We start from the raw sequence: 26,310 nt of genomic DNA on the forward strand, positions 1-26,310 counted from the left end.
CCCTCTGGGAAATATTCAAATTGTCTCTCCAGGAAACTCTTTAGTAACTCTTTTAAAAGAATTGTCCATAGACAGTTGGCCTCTTCTGTGAATTTTGATCATTACATCTTGTCTATTGATGACCAATATACCAATATACCAAATAAAAAGTGTAAGTCACTTGATGGACACTTACACTACTGGTACTGACTAGTGATGGATGTACTCGGAGATAATTGGGACTGGCGGGTCTAGCCAGGTTAAAAAAAACAACAAAAAAAAACAGTTCCGGCCCCGGTAAAGTGATGGGATTGTCACATCTAATGGATATGACAATTCTGGGTGACTGCAGGCTGCTATTTTTAGGCTGGGAGGGGGCCCAATAACCATGGGTCTCCCCAGCCTGAGAATACCAGCTCTCAGCTGTTGGGCTTTATGATAGCTAGGTATCAAAATTGTGACGGAGGGGGAACCGCAAGTTTTTTTTAAATTATTTATTTAAATAATTAAAAAAAAAGCTGCATACAATTCCTCTTATTTTAATACACAGCCAAGATAAGCACATGGCTGGGAGCTGCAGCCTGTAGCCATGGGCTTTATCTATGCTGGATATCATAATATGACAGGACCCTACACCAATTTATTTATTTATTTAGTACTGTACGATAGTGACCGGCAGACCACGCAAGCAATCACAGATGCCAGTGGGCAAGGTAAGCAGTGCATATGTAATGAGGTAATGAGTGGCCCTGGAAGTGAATCCGCGGGAGCAGTTACAGCCATGCCGGTGACTCGGTAAGTATAGTGCGCTTGCTTTATTATTTTTCCTACATTTTTCCTTTATTTTTTTGTATTACCTGAGTGCTGGATCCGGATCAATACCCTAAATTCCCTGAGAATTCCAGGCCCAACTTTTGGGTACCTTTGAACCCACACGGGTCCAGAATTTTACAGTCCGGGTCTGCCCATCACTGTACTGACTAAGAATTTGCCTAATTCAAGAATTTCTTTTCTAGAAATGCCATTGATTATGATGGCACATGTGTGACGTAGCCACTCAAATGAGTGATGTCTTAGAGGCAGCGCTGTATTGCAGACCGAGGAGTGACCTTGAGCATTAAGAGCGCTGTGACCACTTATTCCAAGTATTGTTGGCAGTCACAGTTTGCTGACCCCCTACAGACCTTGTTATCAATCATATCTTTAAGACATTCCATAGAGTTTCTAAAAATGTATCTGTTTTCATAAATGAAGTCAGGAAGTGGGATGGTGGGATGTCCTTAGGGGATTAGAGCGTCACAATGTGACTGTAAGAAAGCGAGGAACAAAGGCTCCTATGCTATCCCTCATGCTATGGGGCCCAAGGCTATCCTCAACTTCAGGGTTACCCCTAATGGTGGAGATGCTTGAGTCCCGAACCTGGCTAAGCGTCTGACTAGAACTGATCTGATCTCCCCTCCCTCCAGGAAAGTGAGGGGCAAGAGGGCAAGAGAGATGGCAACACAGGTTAAGACAGAAAGGGAAAACCAAAACTCTGACGCACTGCAAACAAACCTGAACTAAAAATGAGAGACTCAAGAGAAAAGCAAGTGCAGGAAGGCAGCGACAAAAAGACATGACGGGTTAACTGCACAACTACACACAGTAACAAGTTCTACAACCATCAGTAAGTCTGGATCACAGCACCTCACCAGACCAGCTATGATAATCTATAGCTGGCACTAATGGAAGTGTCCAACCAGCATAAATAGGAGGGGAGCAGATGTGATTGATCAGCACACAGTAACAAGTTCTACAACCATCAGTAAGTCTGGATCACAGCACCTCACCAGACCAGCTATGATAAACTATAGCTGGCACTAATGGAAGTGTCCAACCAGCATAAATAGGAGGGGAGCAGATGTGATTGATCAAAGATGACTCACGAGCAGACCAGCAGAGATTAACTCTTGCTAGCCTGGCTATGAACTACCAATCTGTTGGTTGGCGCCCAAATCAGCCTGCGCTGATTACAGACCTTAGAGAAGTTATCAGGAGAAGTGTCAGAATCAGCAGCCTAAATATATACCAACGCTGCCATGACAGTCGGCAATGTTTGAAAGAACCTCTGTATGTCATATAGAGTGCGCATGTTGTGGGATCTTCATTACTAATGTGACCCCGGGGGGCTTCCATCACTCACACGTCCTGCCCAGGCTGGTTCTTTCTATTGGATCAGATCTCCTTAACAATGGAGGCTATTAGTAGCTGTTCTTCAATTTGAAAACAAGCAGAATGGGAAGTTCATGTGTACAAAGGAAACTGAAGAGACAAATGACGGCCGAATAAGCACTCAGTCATCATCTATGTTATGTGTACGGGTAGCTTAGGCGTTACTGACCCTGGTCTCCGTAATATATTCACCTAATATCCAGTAACAGAGTGTAATGCGCATACCTGCTTACTTTGCCTTTATGTAGCTAGTATAGGGACTCAGGTGGAGAACATGATTCCATTAAATGAAACGATAAAAGCATGTTGCTGTATTCTAATGAGTAATGGGCCCCTGAAGAAGCTTTTTGTCGGCGATACGTGTGGTGCTCTCTTACAGCTTTCTTATTGGTGTATCATTTGAGGGGTTTTTGAGCATTTATTACTGTAAAGTACTGATACCGTTGCACTTTACTTGTGTAACTGTATATCTTTTTGTATATGGCACTTTATATTCAGTATATCAGGAAAATGCGTCTTATTTGTCATGCTTTGATATCAACTCTTTTGCCTGCTGAGAGGTCTGAACTGGACAATTATACAGACCCCTTGAATATGTATAGGGACTCAGGTGGAGAACAATATTCCACTAGATAAGACCATAAAAGCATGTTGCTGTATTCTAATGAGTAATGAGCCCATGAATAAGCTTTCTGTTGGCGATACATGTGGCGCTCTCTTACTGTTGTATCATTTGAGGGGGTTTTGAGCATTTATTACTGTAAAATACTGATACCGTAGCACTTTACTTGTGTAACTCTATATATTTTTGTATGTGGTGATTTATTTTCTGTATATCAGGAAAAATTGTTTTATATGTCATGGTATAATATCAACTCTTTTGCCTGCTGAGAGGTCTGAACCGGACAATTATATGGACCCCTTGAATATGGTGGAGAACAGGATTCCAACTAGATAAAACCATAAAAGTGTGTTGCTGTCTTCTAATGAGTAATGGGCCCCTGAAGAAGCTTTTTGTCGGCGATATGTGTGCCACATTCTTACAGCAGGCACTTTAATATATTCCTTAGCCTCCTTGGTACACATGAAATATAAGTTTTGGCTTCACTACAGGATAACACATTGTTGTACCATTTGAGGATTTGATTTTTCGGCATTTAGTACTGGAAAGTAATCATACCGTTACATTTTACTTGTGGAACTATATATCTTTTTGTATGTGCCACTTTATTTTCTGTATAAGAGGAAAACTTGTCTTATATGTCATGCTATGATATCGACTCTTGCCTGTTGAGAGGTCTGAACTGGACAATTATACAGACCCCTTGAATATGTATAGAGACTCAGGTGGAGAACAGGATTCCACTTGATAAAACCATGAAAGTATGTTGCTGTCTTTTAATGAGTAATGGGCCCCTGATGAAGCTTTTTGTTGGCGAAACGTGTGCCAATCTCTTACAGAATTCACTTTAATCCATTCCTTAGCCTCCTTGGTACACATGAAATATACTTTTTGGCCTCACTACTGGATAACACATTGTTGTATCATTTTTAATGATTTTGGGACATTTATAACTGGAAACTACTCATACCTTAGCATTTTACTAGTGTAACTACATATTTTTTTGTATATTTTGCTTTATTTCCTGTATACCAGGATAATTTGTCTTATGTGTCATGCTATGAAATTGACTCTTGCCTGCTGAGAGGTCTGAACTGGACCATTATGCGGAGCCTTTGAATATGTATTTGGCTTTTAATTGTTTTTTTTAAACCTTTTTGTGCCATCCTTTGTATTGTCTTGATATATTATAGTAGTATCCTTTGCTAAATATGCACTAGATGTGCCTCTTTCACATGCAGCCTTTTCTAATTTCATATAGTTCTAGTAAGTAATGATTAGGCTTCATTTTTTTCCTGGAAACAGATATTTATAGGTCATGTCCATCTAAAAAAACACTAAATACCGATTAAATCATTAGGGAAAAAGCAAATGGCAAAAGCTAATTCATCCAGCCAGCCTTAAATGCATTACAGCCTAAAGTATGAGACTATAGATGGCTACAGCCCGACTAATATCTCTGAGATGATACAATTAAGGCAGTATGGACAGTATATGGGGCCCATTATTCTGTATGGAGGACTATGTGGGGCCCATTATTCTGTATGGAGGGCTATGTGGGGCCCATTATTCTGTATGGAGGGCTATGTGGGGCCCAATATTCTGTATGGAGGGCTATGTGGGGCCCATTATTCTGTATGGAGGGCTATGTGGGGCCCATTATTCTGTATGGAGGGCTATGTGGGGCCCATTATTCTGTATGGAGGGCTATGTGGTGTCCATTATTCTGTATGGAGGGCTATGTGGGGCCATTATTCTGTATGGAGGGATATGTGGGGCCCATTATTCTGTATGGAGGGCTATGTGGGGTCCATTATTCTGTATGGAGGGCTATGTGGGGCCCATTATTCTGTATGGAGGGCTATGTGGGGCCCATTATTCTGTATGCAGGACTATGTGGGGCCCATTATTCTGTATGGAGGGCTATGTGGGGCCCATTATTCTGTATGCAGGACTATGTGGGGCCCATTATTCTGTATGGAGGGCTATGTGGGGTACATTATTCTGTATGGAGGGCTATGTGGGACCCATTATTCTGTATGGAGGGCTATGTGGGCCCATTATTCTGTATGGAGGGCTATGTGGGGCCATTATTCTGTATGGAGGGCTATGTGGGGCCCATTATTCTGTATGGAGAGCTATGTGGGGCCCATTATTCTGCATGGAGGGCTATGTGGGGCCCATTATTCTGTATGGAGGGCTATGTGGGGCACATTATTCTGTATGGAGAGCTATGTGGGGCCCATTATTCTGTATGGAGGGCTATGTGGGGCCATTATTCTGTATGGAGGGCTATGTGGGGCCCATTATTCTGTATGGAGGACTATGTGGGGCACAATATTCTGTATGGAGCTCTATATGGGGCCCATTATTCTGTATGGAGGGCTATGTGGGGCCCATTATTCTGTATGGAGGACTATGTGGGGCCCATTATTCTGTATGGAGGACTATGTGGGGCCCATTATTCTGTATGGAGGGCTATGTGGGGCCCATTATTCTGTATGGAGGTCTATGTGGGGCCCATTATTCTATATGGAGGGCTATGTGGGGCCCATTATTCTGTATGGAGGGCTATGTGGGGCCCATTATTCTGTATGGAGGGCTATGTGGGGCCATTATTCTGTATGGAGGGCTATGTGGGGCCCATTATTCTGTATGGAGGACTATGTGGGGCACAATATTCTCAATGGAGCTCTATATGGGGCCCATTATTCTGTATGGAGGGCTATGTGGGGCCATTATTCTGTATGGAGGACTATGTGGGGCCCATTATTCTGTATGGAGGACTATGTGGGGCACAATATTCTGTATGGAGCTCTATATGGGGCCCATTATTCTGTATGGAGGGCTATGTGGGGCCATTATTCTGTATGGAGGGCTATGTGGGGCCCATTATTCTGTATGGAGGGCTATGTGGGGCCATTATCCTGTATGGAGGGCTATGTGGGGCCATTATTCTGTATGGAGGACTATGTGGGGCCCATTATTCTGTATGGAGGGCTATGTGGGGCCCATTATTCTGTATGGAGGGCTATGTGGAGCCCATTATTCTGTATGGAGGGCTATGTGGGGCCCATTATTCTGTATGGAGGGCTATGTGGGGCCCATTATTCTGTATGGAGGGCTATGTGGGGCCCATTATTCTGTATGGAGGGCTATGTGGGGCACATTATTCTGTATGGAGGGCTATGTGGGGCCCATTATTCTGTATGGAGGGCTATGTGTGGTCCATTATTCTGTATGGAGGGCTATGTGGGGCCCATTATTCTGTATGGAGGACTATGTGGGGACATTATTCTGTATGGAGGGCTATGTGGGGCCCATTATTCTGTATGGAGGGCTATGTGGGGCCCATTATTCTGTATGGAGGACTATGTGGGGACATTATTCTGTATGGAGGGCTATGTGGGGCCCATTATTCTGTATGGAGGGCTATGTGGGGCACATTATCCTGTATTGAGGGCTATGTGGGGATATTATTCTGCATGGAGGACTATGTAGGGCCCATTATGCTGTATGGAGGGCTATGTGGGGACATTATTCTGTATGGAGGACTATGTGGGGCCCATTATTCTTTATGGAGGACTATGTGGGGCCCATTATTCTGTATGGAGGACTATGTGGGGCACATTATTCTGTATGGAGGACTATGTGGGGCCCATTATTCTGTATGGAGGACTATGTGGGCACATTATTCTGTATGGAGGGCTATGTGGGGCACATTATTCTGTATGGAGGGCTATGTGGGGACATTATTCTGTATGGAGGACTATGTGGGGCCCATTATTCTGTATGGAGGACTATGTGGGCACATTATTCTGTATGGAGGGCTATGTGGGGCACATTATTCTGTATGGAGGGCTATGTGGGGACATTATTCTGTATGGAGGACTATGTGGGGCCCATTATTCTGTATGGAGGACTATGTGGGGCCCATTATTCTGTATGGAGGACTATGTGGGGCACATTATTCTGTATGGAGGGCTATGTGGGGACATTATTCTGTATGGAGGACTATGTGGGGACCATTATTCTGTATGGAGGGCTATGTGGGGCCCATTATTCTGTATGGAGGGCTATGTGGGGACATTATTCTGTATGGAGGACTATGTGGGGACCATTATTCTGTATGGAGGGCTATGTGGGGCCCATTATTCTGTATGGAGGGCTATGTGGGGCCCATTATTCTGTATGGAGGGCTATGTGGGGCACATTATTCTGTATGGAGGGCTATGTGGGGACATTATTCTGTATGGAGGACTATGTGGGGACCATTATTCTGTATGGAGGGCTATGTGGGGCCCATTATTCTGTATGGAGGGCTATGTGGGGCCCATTATTCTGTATGGAGGGCTATGTGGGGCCCATTATTCTGTATGGAGGGCTATGTGGGGCCCATTATTCTGTATGGAGGACTATGTGGGGCCCATTATTCTGTATGGAGGGCTATGTAGGGACATTATTCTGTATGGAGGACTATGTGGGGCCCATTATTCTGTATGGAGGGCTATGTGGGGCCCATTATTCTGTATGAGGGACTATGTGGGGCCCATTATTCTGTATGGAGTACAATGTGAGGCCCATTATTTTGTATGGAGGGCTATGTGGGGCACATTATTCAGTATGGAGGGCTATGTGGGGCCCATTATTCTGTATGGAGGGCTATGTAGGACACATTATTTTGTATGGAGGGCTACATGCAACCCATTATTGTGTATGGAGGGCTATGTGTGGCCTATTATTCTGTATGGAGGACTATGTGGGGACATTATTCTGTATGGAGGGCTATGTGTGGCCCATTATTCTGTATGGAGGGCTATGTGGGGTCCATTATTCTGTATGGAGGGCTATGTGGGGCCCATTATTCTGTATGGAGGACTATGTGGGGCCCATTATTCTGTATGGAGGGCTATGTAGAGACATTATTCTGTATGGAGGGCTATGTGGGGCCCATTATTCTGTATGGAGGGCTATGTGGGGCCCATTATTCTGTATGAGGGACTATGTGGGGCCCATTATTCTGTATGGAGTACAATGTGAGGCCCATTATTTTGTATGGAGGGCTATGTGGGGCACATTATTCAGTATGGAGGGCTATGTAGGACACATTATTTTGTATGAATGGCTATGTGGGGCCCATTATTCTGTATGGAGGAATATGTGGGGCCCATTATTCTGTATGGAGGACTATGTGGGGCCCATTATTCTGTATGGAGGACTATGTGGGGCCCATTATTCTGTATGGAGGGCTATGTGGGGTCCATTATTCTGTATGGAGGGCTATGTGGAGCCCATTATTCTGTATGGAGGACTATGTGAGGCCCATTATTCTGTATGGAGGGCTATGTGGGGCCCATTATTCTGTATGGAGGGCTATGTGTGGCCCATTATTCTGTATGGAGGACTATGTGGGGCGTATTATTCTGTATGGAGGGCTATGTGGGGCCCATTATTCTACATGGAGGACTATGTGAGGCCCATTATCCTGTATGGAGGGCTATGTGGGGCCCATTATTCTGTATGGATGAATGGATGACTATGTGGGTCCCATTATTCTGTATGGAGGGCTATGTGGGGCCCATTATTCTGTATGGAGGGCTATATGGGGCCCATTATTTTGTATGGAGGGCTATGTGGTGCACATTATTCTATATGGAGGACTATGTGAGGCCCATTATTCTGTATGGAGGGCTATGTGGGCCACATTATTCTGCATGGAGGGCTATGTGGTGCACATTATTCTGTATGGAGGGCTATGTGGTGCACATTATTCTCTATGGAGGGCTATGTGGGGCCCATTATTTTGTATGGAGGACTATGTGGGGCACATTATTCTGTATGGAGGGCTATGTGGGGCTCATTATTCTCTATGGAGGGCTATGTGGGGCCCATTATTTTGTATGGATGACTATGTGGGGCTCATTATTCTGTATGGAATTATTTTGAGCATTTTCTGACAGGGCTTTTAGGCAGTTTCCTCTTTAAAAAAGATGTGTGTCGTGCACACAGGTAGATTCTGCTCCAAAAATTCTAGACTGGGTGTGTGCACAGAGAGTCTTTTCAAAGAGTTTTTAGCAGAACCTCCACATTTTTGAGGACTTATTGAGGAGAATTTGGAGAGTTTTCACTCAATAAAACCCTCCAAAACAAAATCCCTCCATGTGCACACAGCCACTCTGTGCGCCGATATCTTTAGTGTGTGTTCACACTGAATTTTTTCAGGAGTTTTTGGAATGGAAACTCCACGTTTTTTTTAGGTATTTTGAATGCCTGATGGTGTTTTGGAAAATTTGTGCTTAGTTTCTACTTCTTAGTGTTAACTTATGCAGTTACTGTTTGAAATATTTAGGGAATATGCATATGACGCCTTTAAGACGCTGATAAACCTGCCAAGGATTGCCGAGGTGAAGCCACGGCAGGGAAAAGCCTGGAGGTTAATTTTCTGTAGCAGCTTTGGTTGCGGTCATGCTGTTATTTTTGCATCCACCCCGATCAGCTTCAAAGTAGCGACATTCATATTTTTTTTTTCAACCACACATTTTTCAGAACCAAGAAAAAAGAACTCAAAAAAACTCTTTAAATCAATAATGGATTTCACATAGAAATGAATAGTTTTTCAAGTGTGTTTGAAGTGGTTTTTAAGGAGGAAGCTTATACAGAGGATTCGTTCCGAAAAAAAAACCAAAACTGTGGGTGAAGAGTCAATATCTTAGTCACAACTGTCCGTCAGGCATCCGAACATGAATGGCGCCTAAAGACACCGCCGACCTGTCAGCCCATTATTAAATGCCTTCAACATTCTTCAAATTCTTGTGTGGGTAAGTTGTTGACAACCTGCGTGGGCATCAGTATACATTGTATGGCGGTGATATGCACTGCGAAGCCGCTGATGACAGTAGTGATGTCACTTCTCATACATACACGTGATGATGTCATCTGGGTCATGGCTCACATTGTAAAGAGACAAGTAAACCACTAAGGTGGGCAAAGATAATAGATATATAAATAAACAGAGGATAGATAAATAGATAGATGGATATAAAAAGATAGATAGATAGCTAGAGGATAGATAGATAGATAGATAGATAGATAGATGGATTGATAGAGGATAGACAGACAGACAGACAGACAGACAGATAGATAGAGGATAGAAAAATAGATAAAGATAGATAGATAGATAAATAGAGGATAGCTACACAAAGATAGAAGAGAGATAGAGATAGAGGATAGAGTGATAGATAGACAGATAGATAGATAAATAGAGATAAAAGATAGCTAGATAGAGGATAGATAGATAGATGATAGATATATAAATATATAGAGGATAGATATATAAATAAATACAGGATAGATAGATAAATAGATAGGTAAATAGAGATAAAAAATAGCTAGATAGAGGAGAGATATATAAATAAATAGAGGATGGATAGACAGAGCGAAAGATACATAGATAGATAGATAGATAGATAGATAGAGGATAGATAGAGGATAGATTGATAGATAGATAGATAGATAGGTATATATAGATAGATAGATAAATACATAGATAGAGGATAGATTAATAGATAGATAAATAGAGGATAGATAGATAGATACCGTGTTTCCCTGTAAATAAGACAGGGTCTTATATTAGATACAAAAAGACTGACTGCACTCCCAAACATGCAGTGTGAACAGGTGCATAACTGAACATGGCATATAATGACAGGGTCTTATATTATCTTTGGCTTCAAAAGATGCGCTAGAGCTTATTTCCGGGTCATGTCTTATATTTTGTATTGGCGTCAGTGATTGGGTTGTTAAAAATTAATATTCACCCCTTCCCCCGCCCATAATCTCGCCCAGACATCTGCCAGCTTCATTGATTGGAACTTGTGTTAATAAATGAATATTCACCCCTTCCCCCACCCATATTCCCACCCACCCCTCTGCACACTCAAACTGTCGTATTACTGATCGAGGATGGCAGCGCAATCATCAGACTGTCTGATGGCTCTTCTGACCTGAACGTGTCAAGATGTATTTCTAAGCAGCTATCACGCTCAGGTGAGGAAAGCAAGCGCCCAGTGCGGGAATATGAGGCGGGGAAAGGGGTGAATATTCATTTTTTGATTAACATAAGTTTCCAATCACTGATGCCAGCAGAGGAATGGGTGGGATCATGGGTGAATATTCATTTTCCATCAACTAGCCAGCATGTGAAACTAAACTTTGGGGCTTACAACAATACAATAGGGCAACATACCCCATTAACAGTTACATATCTTGAAAGTGCTGCCCGAGCCCTATTTCAGAATACTATTAATTGATGACTAGGGCTTATTTTTGGAGTGGGGCTTATATTTTAAGCATACGCCAAAAAAGCAGAAAAATCCTACTAGGGCTTTTTTTTCGGGGTAGGTCTTCTTTTCAGGAAACATTTTTTATTTTCAGTACCAGATAGCATTATCATTAATTCCCTATGATTGTTCCCGGAGAGCTGAGCAATAAAACAGAACAGCCATAGGAAAATCAGTCTGGGAAAGGTGGCACATTCTGTAACGCAGCGAGGTCACCTCCGGCAGCCAGACCCGATGCCTGGCAGCTGTTCAAACCCATTCTGGCACCACATAGCGAACTTGCATAGACATTAAACATAACAAATACTAGCATCCGAGCACATATGATCATTTATATTGCATTTCAGAGCTCTATCCACTATCCAGTGTATGTCGACCATTAGCTGTCAGAGCTCAGTTTTTATACTACAGAGGTCTAAATCCCCTACAGAGTGGAATTAAATGATACCACCACTAGAGGGAGCTAAAGGGGCTTTCACTGCAGCCAATCAACAAGTTCAACTGCTGTGAGTGGCTTATACCAACTACTTGGACAGACCCTCTGAGCTCATTGATTGGCTGCAGCGCTTTCAACATGATGACATTATACTGTGTGTGGGCCACAGCAGAGACATTAAACTGTATGGGGGCCACAGAGGGGGACATTATATTGTATGGGCGCCACAGAAGGGGAAATTGTACTGTATGGGGGCCCACAGAGGAAGACATTATACTGTATGGGGGTCACAGAGCGGGACATTGTACTGTTTGGGGGCCACCGAGGGGGACATTATATTGTATGGGGGCCACAGAGGAAGACATACTGTATGGAGGCCACAGCAGAGACATTATACTGTATGGGGGACACAGAGGGGGACATTATACTGTATGGGGGCAAGAGAGAGGACATTGTACTGTATGAGGACATTGAGGGGACATTATACTATATGGAGGCCGCAGAGGGGGATATAATACTATTTATGGGCCACAGCAGAGACATACTGTATGGGGGACACAGAGGGGAACATTATACTGTATGGAGGACACAGAGGGGGACATTATATAGTATGGGGACCACAGCAGAGAACATTATGCGGTATTGGGGCCACAAAGCGGGACATTATACTGTATGGGAGCTACAGAGGAGGACATTATACTGTATGGGTGACATTATACTGTACTGTATGGGGGCCACAGAGCGGGACATTATATTGTATGGGGGCCACTGAGGAAGACATTATACTGTATGGGGACAGAGAAGGGGACATTATACTGTATGAGGGCCACAGAGAGGGACATTATACTGTATGGGGGCCACTGAGGAAGACATTATACTGTATTGGTACACAGAAGGGGACATTATACTGTATGAGGGCCACAGAGAGGGACATTATACTGTATGGGGTACACAGATTGGTACATTATACTGAATGAATGACACAGAGGGAGACATTATACTGTATGGAGGACAACGAGGGGGACATTATATTGTATGGAGGTCAACGAGGGGGACATTATATTGTATGGAAGCCAGAATGCGAGCCATTATACTCTATGAGGGCCACAATGGGGGAAATTATTATAGAATGCAGGCCAGAATGGGGGACATCATACCATATGTGGGCCCCCACAATGAGGGACATTATACTGTATGCAGACCAGAATTGGTTATTGCTGTATGGGGAACAGAATGGGAGACATTATTACTGTGAGAGGAGCTGTGTCGTCTCATGCCACTAATTGTCGCTTGGTTTCCGTCCCATTAGTTGCAGGCTGTGTTGGTATGAATCTTTTACTAATATATCACTTAATCTGGTGGCTGGGGTTTATTATTTTAATATGAATGCAGGACATGCCATGATTACTGTCTGAGAGTGGGGGCTGGCGGGGCTTATTATAAACCCGCAACCCTCCTACACCACAGACGGTAACAATGGCATGAGCGGCATTTAATAATCACATAACAATAAACCGCCTATTTTTATGAGATTATTAAATGCAGCGCGGCTCATGGCAGGGTTACTGTCAGGGGCCCGAGAGCGTGTGATGATGGATGATCGCTTACTGCACATCATGGTTAATGTCTTACGTAGCCTCCCCCAGGCCATAACCATGATGTGCAGTAAATAGTCATTCATCACAGTCTCATAGCTAAGTGTGGGCTTACACCAACTGACTCGTCCCATTAAACAATCGGCGATCGCCTACATTTGGTTATCGGTGGTCGTTTACTATCCTATTTAGTAAGGTCGACCCCATTAAACAGGAGCAAAGATCAGTAACAGATCACTTTGTGCACATAGACTGTCATTGTTCTCGACAGCACATACCCTGTTTACAAAAGACGATATGCTGCCGAGAACGATGTTTTTTTAATCAGCCTAAAAATAATTTTGCCCGATGAACAACAGCTTGAAATTGTTCCAGAAAATGAAATATTTCTTTCAGAAAATGATTGCCATTAAACATGTTTTGTCATTCAGGTGTTTATTTCCTTTGGGTGTATTGGAACAACACACAAAAAAAAACGAAAAAAGAAGGTAAATTCGACAATTTCACACAAAGCTCCAAAAATGGGCTGAACAATATTGTTGGCACCTTTACAAAATCGTGGGTAAACAACTTTGTTTCAAGCCTGTACTGCTTGTTCAAACTTATCTGTGGCAAATGACAGGTTTGGGCAATAGGAAAATCACACCTGAAGCCAAATAAAAAAGGGAGAAGTTGACTCAATTGTTACATTGTGTGCCACATTAAGTATGGAGAACAGAAAGAGGAGTAGAGAACCTGAAGCAAAATTGTTGAAAAATATCAACAATCTCAAGGTTACAAATTCATCTACAGAGATCTTGATGTTCCTTTGTCAATGGTGTGCAACATGATCAAGAAGATTACAATCCATGGCACTGTAGCATGAGGACAGGAGAGAAAAAATTATGAAAGGTTGCAACGCAGGATAGTCCGGATGGTGGATAAGCAACTCCAATCAAGTTCCAAAGAAATTCAAGCTGTCCTGCAGGCTCAGGGGGCATCAGTGTCAGTGATAACTATCCGGCAACATTTGAATAAAATGAAATGCTATAGAGGAGACCCAGGAGGAAACAACTGCTGACACAGAGACATAAAAAAGCTAGGCTGCAGTTTGACAAAATATACATGAGTAACCAAAATCCTTCTGGGAAAGCGTCTTGTGGACAGTCCAAGATGGAGACTTTTGATAAAGCACATCAGTCTACTGTTTACCGAAAAGGGAATGAGGTCTACAAAGAAAAGAACACAGGACCTCCAGTCAAATATGGTGGAGGTTCAAAGATGTTTTGGGGTTGTTTTCAACCTCTGGCACTCAGTGCCTTGACTGTGTGCAAGTCATCTTGAAATCTGAAGATTACCAAAGGTATTTAAGTTGCAATGTAGTGCCCAGAGTCAGAAAGCTGGGTGGAATATGAAGAAGAATCCAAAATTCCAGGTGAGAGGAGTAAGAAGATTAATAATGGTTATAGGAAGCGACTGATTGCAGTTATAAGTTGAGGGTAACAACAATTTTGTCCATCCATTTTTGGAGTTTTGTGTGAAATTTCGTCCAATTTGCCTTTTTACCTCTGGCATTATTTGTGTTGTTTTCTTGGAGAATTACATTGTCTGGAACATTTTAAAGAGAGCCTTTCACCCATGACGGTGTATATGTGTGTGTACGGTGTATTCATTGCTGGATGCTCTTGTTTTTGGGACAGGAGGGGCACAGTTTTGCCTCCGGCAGCAGAAAAGCTGGAGTCAGCGCTGCCTGCTGCTATCTGGCCGCAACAAGTTTTTCTACTTCTGGTTATCACACAGCAGATTAGTCTTTACACTGATAACATCAGGTCAAACAACAAGTTCTGCAAACTTTACCAGCCTGTATGTAAAAGGCAAAATCATAAGACGCAGGTAATATGATGGATGAACATCTGTCTGCTGGAGACAAAGCCCTGCACATTGGAGTCCATATTGACCATGTAGGTGGCCATACACTTCAGATGGCCATCGGCCGAACTATCGTCCCACATACACAGAAATGATCGGCCGAGCGCTCCTGTGTTCTCTATGAGAGATCCGCTGTCAGACTTCTCTGTCTCTGGCCTGTCAAAATCAAATCAGACAAAAACATCACCCCTCCCCCCGCCGGATCCTACTCTCCATGGATGAAATCGTCCATCTGCACCAGCTCTGGTTACTGTGCACCTTATATCTGGCCATACACGGATCAATTAAGACAGCCGAGCCGACCACAAGTCTATGCATATAGATCAATCCCGTACCTATGTGCATAGAACATTGTGTTATAGGTAGCACATCTCCTGTTTACACGGGACAATGTGCTGCCGAGAACAATAGCTTTTAACACTAGAACTACTGAGGTAGTCATTTTGACTACTTTGCACTATGTATTTCTATATAGGTGTCACGAGTCCGGTAGTTCTAGTGTTAATCCTGCTTCAAAAATCAAGTCAAGTGTTTGTGAGCCTGTTTCGAAGGTATCCATGCTTAGAACAACAACAACATTAATAATAATAATAACAATAATAATAATAGCAAATACTCCAATTAGAAATGTAGTATAGTTCTCCTGATATAGCCATGTCTCTTACCTCATGTGCAGGGCATTGCAGCTTAGGTATCCATGGTTACCATAATAATAATAATAATAATATTAGTAAATGCTTCCAATCAGAAATGTAGTATAGTTCTCCTGATAAAGCAATGTATCTTTCCTCATATGCAGGGCATTGCAGCTTAGGGATCCATAGTTGCATCTACTCAAATAGTGACAGTTAGTAACTGACTGTCACTATATGAGTGGATGTAACCATGGATACCTAAGCTGCAATACTCTGCACATGAGGTAAGAGACATTGCTATATCAGGAGAACTATACTGCATTTATAACTGGAGTATTGGCTAATATCATTATTATTATTATTATTATTATGGTCATAACCATGGATACCTAAACTGCAATGCCCTGCACATGAGGTAGGAGACATGGCTATATCAGGAGAACTATACTGCATTTATAACTGGAGTATTGGCTAATATCATTATTATTATTATTATTATTATTATGGTCATAACTATGGATACCTAAACTGCAATGCCCTGCACATGAGGTAAGAGACATGGCTATATCAGAACTATACTACATTTCTAATTGGAGGTATTTGCTTATATTATTATTATTACACTTACTACATGTTGGGATAGGATTTTGGAGATGGGAAATCCCTTTAAGTTAATTTGTTTGTCTAGCTTAAAGGAAATGTGTCATCCGAAAATGTCCTATTGATTAAATCAGGCTTTCGTATCAAATGCATTTGTTTGAAATTCAGCAATGATTTTTATTTTCATATCACAATCTGTATGAAAAATCTTCCAGTTTTCACTCTGGCCACTGGGGCTTAGACTTCTGCTTTCTGTTGTTTCAGGAAATTCACATTCTCATTAACAGCAATAGACACACTCCTCCCCTTTCTTTTGTATTGAAGCATCTAATGAGCGTGTGCTCAGGTCATCGTGAAGGAAGGAGGACCAGGGGGAGCTGTGATATAATTTACTGTGATTGCTGGATCCTTTGTTATTAGCCTCTGATGATAATGAGAATGCTGTAAACTCTTTCTGAAAGAATACTGGGATTCTAAAAAAAAACCTCAGTGACCAGTGTAAAAATGGCAAGATTTATCATTTTTGTTTTAATATAAATAATTATATAAAATATTAAAAATGCCAATTGTTATTTAAAAAAAATACATTAAAAATAAATTTAAATATTTTTTGGGGGGGGGGGGTTAAGATGAAAGCCACAGATGGAGACATGAATGGTTTACAAAGAGCAGTGTGAACAGGCTCTGATAATGGATCCATTAGGTTTCCAGTATAAACTACACTAACTACATATGGCGCCACAGTTTGTATCCACGGGGGCCTGGAGGAGTCTGGGATGTCCATTCTTCCCAGAATATTTCATTTTTCATCAGAAATAACACACTGCTCCGGATTTTCACACCAATTTCCTAAAAAGATGTATCCTGACAGATCTTAGTGATTGATTCAAAAAGTGTTTGCCATGGAAGAAGAGCGATGTTCTGTCATTCTGTGACCATTTATCCTACGTGGAGTAAGTCTGCATATACCAGAATGCTTCATAAAGATGGTTTCTATTTCTGATGTTAGTTAAAGGGGTTGTCTTGCACTATGAAAACGTTGGCCTGTCATCAATATTAGACTAGCAGACGTCTCCACCAATCAGCTGCTATCGGGTGTTATGGATGCCACCATATGTGCACAGCTCCAAATACTGTGTAGCAGCCATTCTCAGGTACTGCAGCTCAGCTTTTATCCACTTCAATGGGCTCTAATGCTGTTCCAGCTCTTGCACTGTGTACTTCACAGCCATGGGACCTGGTAATAGCTGACTTGTAGGATGTCGGGATCGGACCCACGCCGATCTGATATTAATGACCTATTTTAAAGGAGTTTACATCTAGGGGGCTCACTTGGCATAGGAACAGATATCATTCACTTCAATGGGATCTAGTGCTGTTCCAGCTCTTGCACTGTTGAATTCCAAAAGGTCCGTTGAGCCTCTGTTAGGAGTCTCAACACAGAAACCAGCCAGATATGCCTCCAGGAAGGGCCCAGCCAAAGGGTGACTCTTTTTAGGAGACCACCATAACCACCATATTAAGTGGCCCTTCTAGTCAATATCCAACTTTTTGACAAGTTTAAAGATATGACAAGGGAAATACCAAGGCCAGGTATCCATCCACAGACAGCTGTTTCGGGGTATTGCCCCTCATCAGTGTGGAGTAGGATTCTGGCTGGGTGAGAGCAATGTCTAGTAGACATGGATGGATACCTGGTCTTGGTATTTCCCTTGTCATATCTTTAAACTTGTCAAAAAGTTGGATATTGACTAGAAGGGCCACTTAATATGGTGGTTATGGTGGTCTCCTAAAAAGAGTCACCCTTTGGCTGGGCCCTTCCCGGAGGCATATCTGGCTGGTTTCTGTGTTGAGACTCCTAACAGAGGTTCCACGGACCTTTTTGATTTGCATATTTCCCAGGGGGCAATGTACCTAGGATTTCACTGTGTTGAGCGCCCTCGCTGGCTGCTGACAGTGTTTTCTCTGGCTGGTCTCCCCGAGATCAGTGATTGTTTTGTACTGTTGAATTCCGGCAGCCATGGGACCTGGTAACAGCTGATTAGTAGGGTTGTCTATTACTATGAAAATGTGGGAATGTCATCAAGAACAGATTAGCTTAGGTCCAACACCCTGTGTCTCCAGCAATCATCTGCTATCGGGTGTTGTGGATGCCGCCAGACATGCACAGCTAGAACTACTGTGTTGTGGCTTTTCTCAGGTACTGCAACTCAGATCTCATCCACTTCAATGGGCCCTAGTGCTGTTCCAGCCCTTGCACTGTGAACTTCCGGCCGCCATGGGACTTGGTAACAGCTGATTGGTAGGATGTCGAGAATTGGACCCACACCGATCTGATATTAATGACCTATTTTAAAGGAGTTTACATCTAGGGGGCTCACTTGGCATAGGAATAGTTATCATTCACTTCAATGGCCCTAGTGCTGTTCCAGCCCTTGCACTGTGAACTTCCGGCCGCCATGGGACTTGGTAACAGCTGATTGGTAGGATGTCGAGAATTAGACCCACACCGATCTGATATTAATGACCTATTTTAAAGGAGTTTACATCTAGGGGGCTCACTTGGCATAGGAACAGTTATCATTCACTTCAATGGGACCTAGTGCTGTTCCAGTCCTTGCACTGTGAACTTCTCGCAGCCATGGGACCTGGTAACAGATGATTAGTATGGTTGTCTATTACTATTAAAATGTTGGAATGTCATCAATAACAGATTACCGGAGGTCTAAAGCGGGGTTTACACGCTACGATATCGGTATTGATATCGCAAGCGATCGTACCCGCCCCCGTCGTTTGTGCGACACAGGCAAATCGCTGCCCATGGCCACAACCTCGCTTACCCCCGTCACACGAACTTACCTGTCCTGCGACGTCGCTCTGGCTGGCGAACCGCCTCCTTTCTAAGGGGGCGGTTCGTGCGGCGTCATTGCGACGTCACACGGCAGGAGTCCAATAGAAGCAGAGGGGCGGAGATGAGCGGGACGTAACATCCCGCCCACCTCCTTCCTTCCGCATAGCTGGTGGAGGCAGGTAAGGAGATGTTTGTCGCTCCTGCGGTGTCACACACAGCGATGTGTGCTGCCGCAGGAACGAGGAACAACATCACTAACATCCTGAAAACGATTTTTTGTTTCAGGACGACCTCTCCATGGCAAACGATTTTTACCGCTTTTGCGATCGTTTAAGGTCGCTCGTCCTTGTCACACACTATGATATCGTTAATGACGCCGGATGTGTGTCACAAACAACTTGACCGTGATGATAAATCATTGACGATATCGTAGCATGTAAACCCCGCTTAGCACCCAGTGTCTCTACCAATCAGCTGCTATCAAGTGTTGTGGATGCCACCAGATATGCACAGCTCCAAATACTGTTTAGTGGCCATTCTCAGGTACTGCAGCTCAGATTTCATTCACTTCAATGGAACACTTAATGCTGTTCCAGCTCTTGCACTGTGTTCTTCACAGCCATGAGAGCTGAAAACAGCTGACTGGTAGGAGGTTGGGAATTGGACCCACACCGATCTGATATTAATGACCTAAAGTACAGGAGTTTACATCTAGGGGGCTCACTTGGCATAGGAACTGAGCCTATAATACACAGCTGGGATTCTACTACAAAAGCCGGATTCGGACATAACTTCTATCCAGTGTGTTTACCCTCTTAACTGCCAGTAGTCAGTGACTACTTGTCTGACCCTATCAGTCACGCACAATGTGATCGATGGGTATAAATAGGTTAGAATTGTGATACTCCTGAAGAAGGAGTTTGAACTCTGAAACGCGTTGAATAAAATCACTCGTTAGGATTCCCTCTCCTTGCTTCTTCCACGGCAGCGTCGATTTTAACCCCCATCATTCATTGTCAGCTAAATAGGTTACTTTGGTAGCCGAGGGCCTAGCGATGGTCCGCTGACTTACTACTCCTTTAGGGCTTTGTAGAAGTGGGGTTTACTATGATGATAGTCAGACTGTTCTACAAATAGAAGTGTGTCCGGCAGCATTGTTGTGTTACAGCCCCGGTGTCCTTGGGGCAACTCTGACCAAAGACACTATCTACTGCAAATGGAGGATTTTCTCATTGTGTCTGCATGGGCTCTCCATTTTTTGGGCTGCGCGATCAACCAAATCACCTGATCTCAGCTTTAGGCTATGGCTTAATTTACGCATTAATAATACCGTATGACTTGAATGACATGATTATCTGTCGGAATAAGATAATCATGTTGCCTCCTCGGTCTTGATATGTATGTAATACAGTGCGGTTCTCCCATGACTGTCACCGTCCGCCACAGGAATGCAATCAGACATGTAATGGGAGATGCTGTTTATTTATTACATAATTCCAGAGGTTTGTTTTTGAGCTAGACACTTCATCTTATGGCACTATAAGAGGCCGGGGTCAGATGGCCGTATTCAAAATCAGGTAGTCGGGACTGCAAATTGTGGAAGTGACTGGCTCTATTTGTGGCTCTGAGTGCAGCTCCGTGTGTGGCTCCATGTGTGGCTACATATGTGGCTCCATATAGGACTCAATGTGTGGCTCCATGTGTGGCTGCAAGTGCAGCTCAGTGTGGCCCTATGTGTGGCTCCGAGTGTGGCTCCATATTTGGCCCTATGTGTGGCTCTGAGTGCGGCTCAGAGTTTGGCCCCGTATGTGGCTCCATATGTGGCCCCATGTGTGGCTCCATGTGTGGCTACATATAGGACTCAATGTGTGGCTGCATGTGTGGCTGCAAGTGCAGCTCAGTGTGGCCCTATGTGTGGCTCCGAGTGTAGCTCAGAGTGTGGCCCCATATGTGGCTCCATATGTGGCCCCATGTGTGGCTCCGAGTGCAGCTCAGTGTGGCCCCGTGTGCGGCTCAGAGTTTGGCCCCTTGTGTGGCTTCCCATGTGGCTCCATGCGCAGCTCCATGTGTGGTTCCGTGTGCGGCTCCTTGTGTGGCCCCATGTGCAGCGCAGAGTCTAGCCCCGGGTGGCTCATTATGTGGTCCCATGTGTGGCTCGATATGTGGATCCATGTGCAGCCCTGTGTGTGGCCCCGTGTGCTCATCTGCATTGCCTTTTTTTGCATGCATAAAACAAACCAAAGTAGTGCAGGCTGTGATGGTCCACATGGGGAATACTGGGGCTGAGTGCTCTCGGTGCCCGATCCGTGGTGAACGAGCCAAGGTAGAAAATTGCCCGGCTTGTACTTTCACCTGACAGTTATAAGATAAGGATACACACATACACGGTTTACTGCAAGTGAACCTTATTTGTTGCATAATTGAAGGTTCGGCAACTTTCTAAAGCTTTATGTTTCAATTTTCTCACAATTTTGAAGATTTACGCCATTAGTGAACCTTTCTGGTTTCGCTCCAGAGTTGGAACATCTGCCTTGAACATGTCCATCTGGGATACAGACCACGAATGACTCCATTCTATGACAAACAGAGATCCTAAAATGACCACAGGACCGAAACAAAGTATATAAAAGCTACAATAACTGAGCTGTATTTCATGTGAAAACTCTCTTTGACGAGTTTTATTGAGCCAGAAGATCACACCTTGCTCATCGCTTTGGCCAGAGTTTCCCGTAAGAGATCTATCCGTGTTTTTCATGGACATAACACATTGTGGTTTATGGACGTGTTCACACATCCTATTTGTTTACGTCTGATTTTCATCCAATTTGCAGATCAAAGACCCCCATTCAAGTCAAAAGAATTTGTAAAAAACCCAGAAAAAGATATCACTTTTCCGAGTGGTCCATCTTTTACTGCCGGATGGGCAGGTGACGATTAGAATCTGTTATTTGCAAACAAGACAAAATGCCACAGAGGTTGGAAAAATGGACATACAGTAGATCTATGAAGAGAATAAAGATCGGATCAAAATGGATCCATTTTTCACATCCATAATAAAAAAGACCATCTGAGAGGGTCCTAAATACCCCCAAAAAGTCCGTATTTTACTGTGGCTTTCCGATTATTGGCCAACCAAAACATGCAGACAATTTCCAGACCAACAAGTAGAACAATTGTTCATCGGGATGACCTATATCAGCATTCTGGGCAACACATCGTCCAGTAAACATGTGCTGAAGATAGCCATATGGGCTATACGCACAGAACCATCTCCTCGGCCTGGGAAGTGGGCCACTAATTGGTTGGCCATTGGCTTACATGTAGCCGATCGGCAATCATACGATCAAGCAGTGTAAACTTTGCCCAAAGATAGGTCAACAATATCACCCTGGTGGGGTCCGACTGCCACAGTCAACGATTAGTTGCGGTGATAGACAGCTCTAAATGCTGAACGGAGCCATTCTCATTAATAGGAGTTCTCGGCAGCACCATATTAAAAGGAGCTGCCAATTATTGAACACCCACCAATCTGATATCGATAACTTATCCTGTCATCAATGCCAAGAGACCAGAGAACCCCTCTAATATGGCACAAGACATGATAAAAGTTTGGTATTTGTTCTACAGATGTATTTGGCTCATGTTCGGTTAAAACTACTGACGAGAGGTGACATTTCTATGTGTCATCTTCCTGACCGGAGTACAACTAGCGTTTCCTCTAGACTGTGCGGCCTCGGATGGAAAGAGTTAAATTGACAATCTAATGAGGTTACGAACTCAATAGTAATTGTACCGACATTGGATTTTATTATTTTGTTTCAACCAACAGTGAGGACAACTTATCTAAGGAATTTACTGCTGTCATATGAATTGGCGTATTGTCAGTGGGTTCCTAGTCCCCAGGGCAAGGCAAAGTACTTTGTGCCCCCCTAAACCATACAATGTTAGATATAGAGCTATACGTTATTTTTTTATATATTTTATTATCCTAGCCCTAATTCTAACCTTATCCCTTTCTCTAACCCTACCCCTATCACAATCTCTAACCCTATCCCTAACACTATCTCTAACCCTATCCCTAACACTATCTCTAACCCTAGCCCTAACACTATTTCTAGCCCTAACACTATCTCTAACCCTAGCCCTAACACCATAGGGGGCTTTACACGGTAGCGATATCGCTAGCAATTTGTAGCGATAGCGAGCGTGTAAGTACCCGCCCCCATCGCGCATGCGATTGTTTGTGATCGCTGCCGTAGCAAACATTATCGCTACGGCAGCATCACACATACTTACCTGGTCGGTGGCGTCGCTGTGACTGCCGAACAATCCCTCCTTCAAGGGGGAGGGACGTTCGGCATCACAGCGACGTCACCGCAACGTCACTAAGCGGCCGGCCAATCAAAGAGGAGGGGCGGAGATGAGCAGGACGTAACATCCCGCCCCCCTCCTTCCTTCCTCATTGTGGCCGGCGGCAGGTAAGGAGACGTTCCTCACTCCTGCGGTGTCACACATAGCGATGAGTGCTGCCGCATGAGCGATGAACCACCTGGATAAACAACCCTTACCGATTTTTGAGTTTGGGACGACCTCTCCATGGTGAACGATTTTCACCATTTTTGAGGTCGCCTAAGGTCGCTGGTCAGTGTCACACGCTGCAATATCGTTAATGACGCCGGATGTGCGTCACTAACAACGTGACCCCGACGACAAAACATTAACGATATCGTAGCGTGTAAAGCCCCCTTAACTCTAACCCTACCCCTAACACTATCTCTAACCCTAGCCCTATCACAATCTCTAACCCTATCCCTAACACTATCTCTAACCCTAGCCCTAACACTATCTCTAACCCTAGCCCTATCTCTAACCCTAACCCTAGCAGTGACCAACATGACGGTCCATCACGCTGACAACTTTGTTATTCAGTCAAAGCAAGCAACACGTGCTTAATTATCTTAATTGCCAGTCACCGGGCGTGCAGACACTCGCCAATGTGATGCTTCAAGAAAAAGCAGTAGTGGGGATGGAGGTTGAGGGCAAAATTTTACCCCACTCCAACTGCTCCTGGTCCCCACACAAACACCCCAGACAATGGTACTGGTTACATCCATAATAACAATTGTATAAAAATGTAAAATAAAAGAATTAGCAATTTTATTATATTTCATGCAACTAGGAATAGCGCAGAATACCCACACCAAAAAGGGTTACTGATAGTGATGAGTGAGCACTACTATACTGGGGTGCTCGTAACTGGTAACTAGTGATGAGCGGGCACTACCATGCTCGGGTGCTCAGTACTCGTAACTAGTGATGAGCGGGCACAACCATGCTCGGGTGCACGGTACTCGTAATTAGTGATGAGTGGGCACTACCATGCTCAGGTGCTCGTAACTCGGAACTAGTGATGAGTGGGTACTACCATGCTCGGGTGCTCAGTACTTGTAACTAGTGATGAGTGAACACTACTATGCTCGGTACTCGTAACGAGCAGTTGGATGCTCGGACTGGTGCGACTCGAGTATTGAGTATAATGGAAGTTAATGTGGAACTCTAGCATTTTTCTGGGAACTCTTCCATAAAAATGCTCGAGTCTCCAATTGGCTTCCATTATACTTGATACATGACTCGAGCCCATCTGAGCGTCCAACTGCTCGTTATGAGTACAACATTATTCACTCTAAGTCATACCATACATCCCCTGTGCACTGTATACACGGGTTGCAGAACCAGGGGGCCCCCTTTGTAGGTGCGGTGCAGGGGCATTAGTCCAGTCTGTCCCCCCTATAACGCTGTCCCTGCTGAGCTCCCGAGCGTTACGAGTACTGAGCACCCGAGCATGGTAGTGCCCGCTCATCACTAGTTATGAGTACTGAGTACCCGAGCATGGTAGTGCCCGCTCATCACTAGTTACGAGTACAGAGCACCTGAGCATGGTAGTGCCCGCTCATCACTAGTTACAAGTACCGAGCACCCGAGCATGGTAGTGCCCACTCATCATAGCTACGAGTACTGAGCACCCGAGCATAGTAGTGCCCGCTCATCACTAGTTACGAGTACAGAGCACCCGAGCATGGTAGTGCCCACTCATCATAGCTACGAGTACTGAGCACCCGAGCATAGTAGTGCCCGCTCATCACTAGTTACGAGTACAGAGCACCCGAGCATGGTAGTGCCGGCTCATCATAGCTACGAGTACTGAGCACCCGAGCATAGTAGTGCCCGCTCATCACTAGTTACTGACATTTTTTCGCTGTATATAGACATTACATACTGTATGATCTATACCTTACAATGAATAGAATGACTCAAAAAAAAATCTCAATTTAAAAGGCACCGATTCATCATGTGAGATTTCTTTTAAATCTTTTTTTTTGCCTTGCAATATTCGCTTACCTCCTTATGCCAAACTCTCTTCAAAATTGTGAAAATCCTCCAAATCAAAAATACTCTTTATCCTTTATTATTTGTAACTACATATCACACAAAAACTCACGCGCTTGTGTAAAAAACATACTGCATTAAAACTTTGGCAGAAGCTTCCAGGGACTGGAGTGAGAAGAGCATAAAAAAAAAAAAAAAAAAAGAAAAAAAGAAAGTAAATGTGTCATTGGGTAAAAGTCACATTTCCTGAATTGGTCGAAAACATCTGGATAAGCAATATAAAAAAAAAAAGACTAAAAAAGAAAAAAGTTACAATAAAGAAAAGAGACTAAGGGACAACAATATATTTAAAACCAATATAAAGGAGAACTGTAATGATGAATCGCGGACAAAATTTATAATAAATTCGACCGTCCGTGAATTGTATATAAAGTACCATCACGGTCACATCAAAGGACGACGCCACCAATAACAGTTTTATGGTATGACATTTTTTTGTTCTGGGGATAAATATTGGGACGGGTTCTCCTGGGATCCTAAGTCATAATAAACAGAGAGAATAGACTTTGTGGGATGTGGTCGCATTTGGGACTTACCGACTTAGCTTTGCTCCATAGAAGTAAAGTAGAAGTGATCGTGACTTTGTGACTCAGGAGAGGCGGCCGGTCCCCCATACACACATTGTGGGATCTGTGTGCTATGTGCCTGCAGAGCTTCCTCCTCTCTGTATCACTGAGGGGATGTGTC

The 26,310-nt window shown here is 43.7% G+C and overlaps 1 protein-coding gene across 1 annotated transcript in view; it reads right to left on the reverse strand.

Annotated features, from left to right (window-relative positions):
* The window catches only part of SMIM3 (small integral membrane protein 3), a 47,990-nt gene extending 21,680 nt beyond the window's left edge, over positions 1–26,310 (reverse strand). The window contains exon 1 of the mRNA XM_075342229.1: positions 26,160–26,310. The gene's annotated coding sequence lies outside the window, so the exon portion shown is untranslated. The remainder of the gene's footprint in view (positions 1–26,159) is intronic.

The sequence above is a fragment of the Anomaloglossus baeobatrachus genome, chromosome 4, assembly GCF_048569485.1.
Source record: "Anomaloglossus baeobatrachus isolate aAnoBae1 chromosome 4, aAnoBae1.hap1, whole genome shotgun sequence".
Classification (NCBI taxonomy): Eukaryota; Metazoa; Chordata; class Amphibia; order Anura; family Aromobatidae; genus Anomaloglossus; species Anomaloglossus baeobatrachus.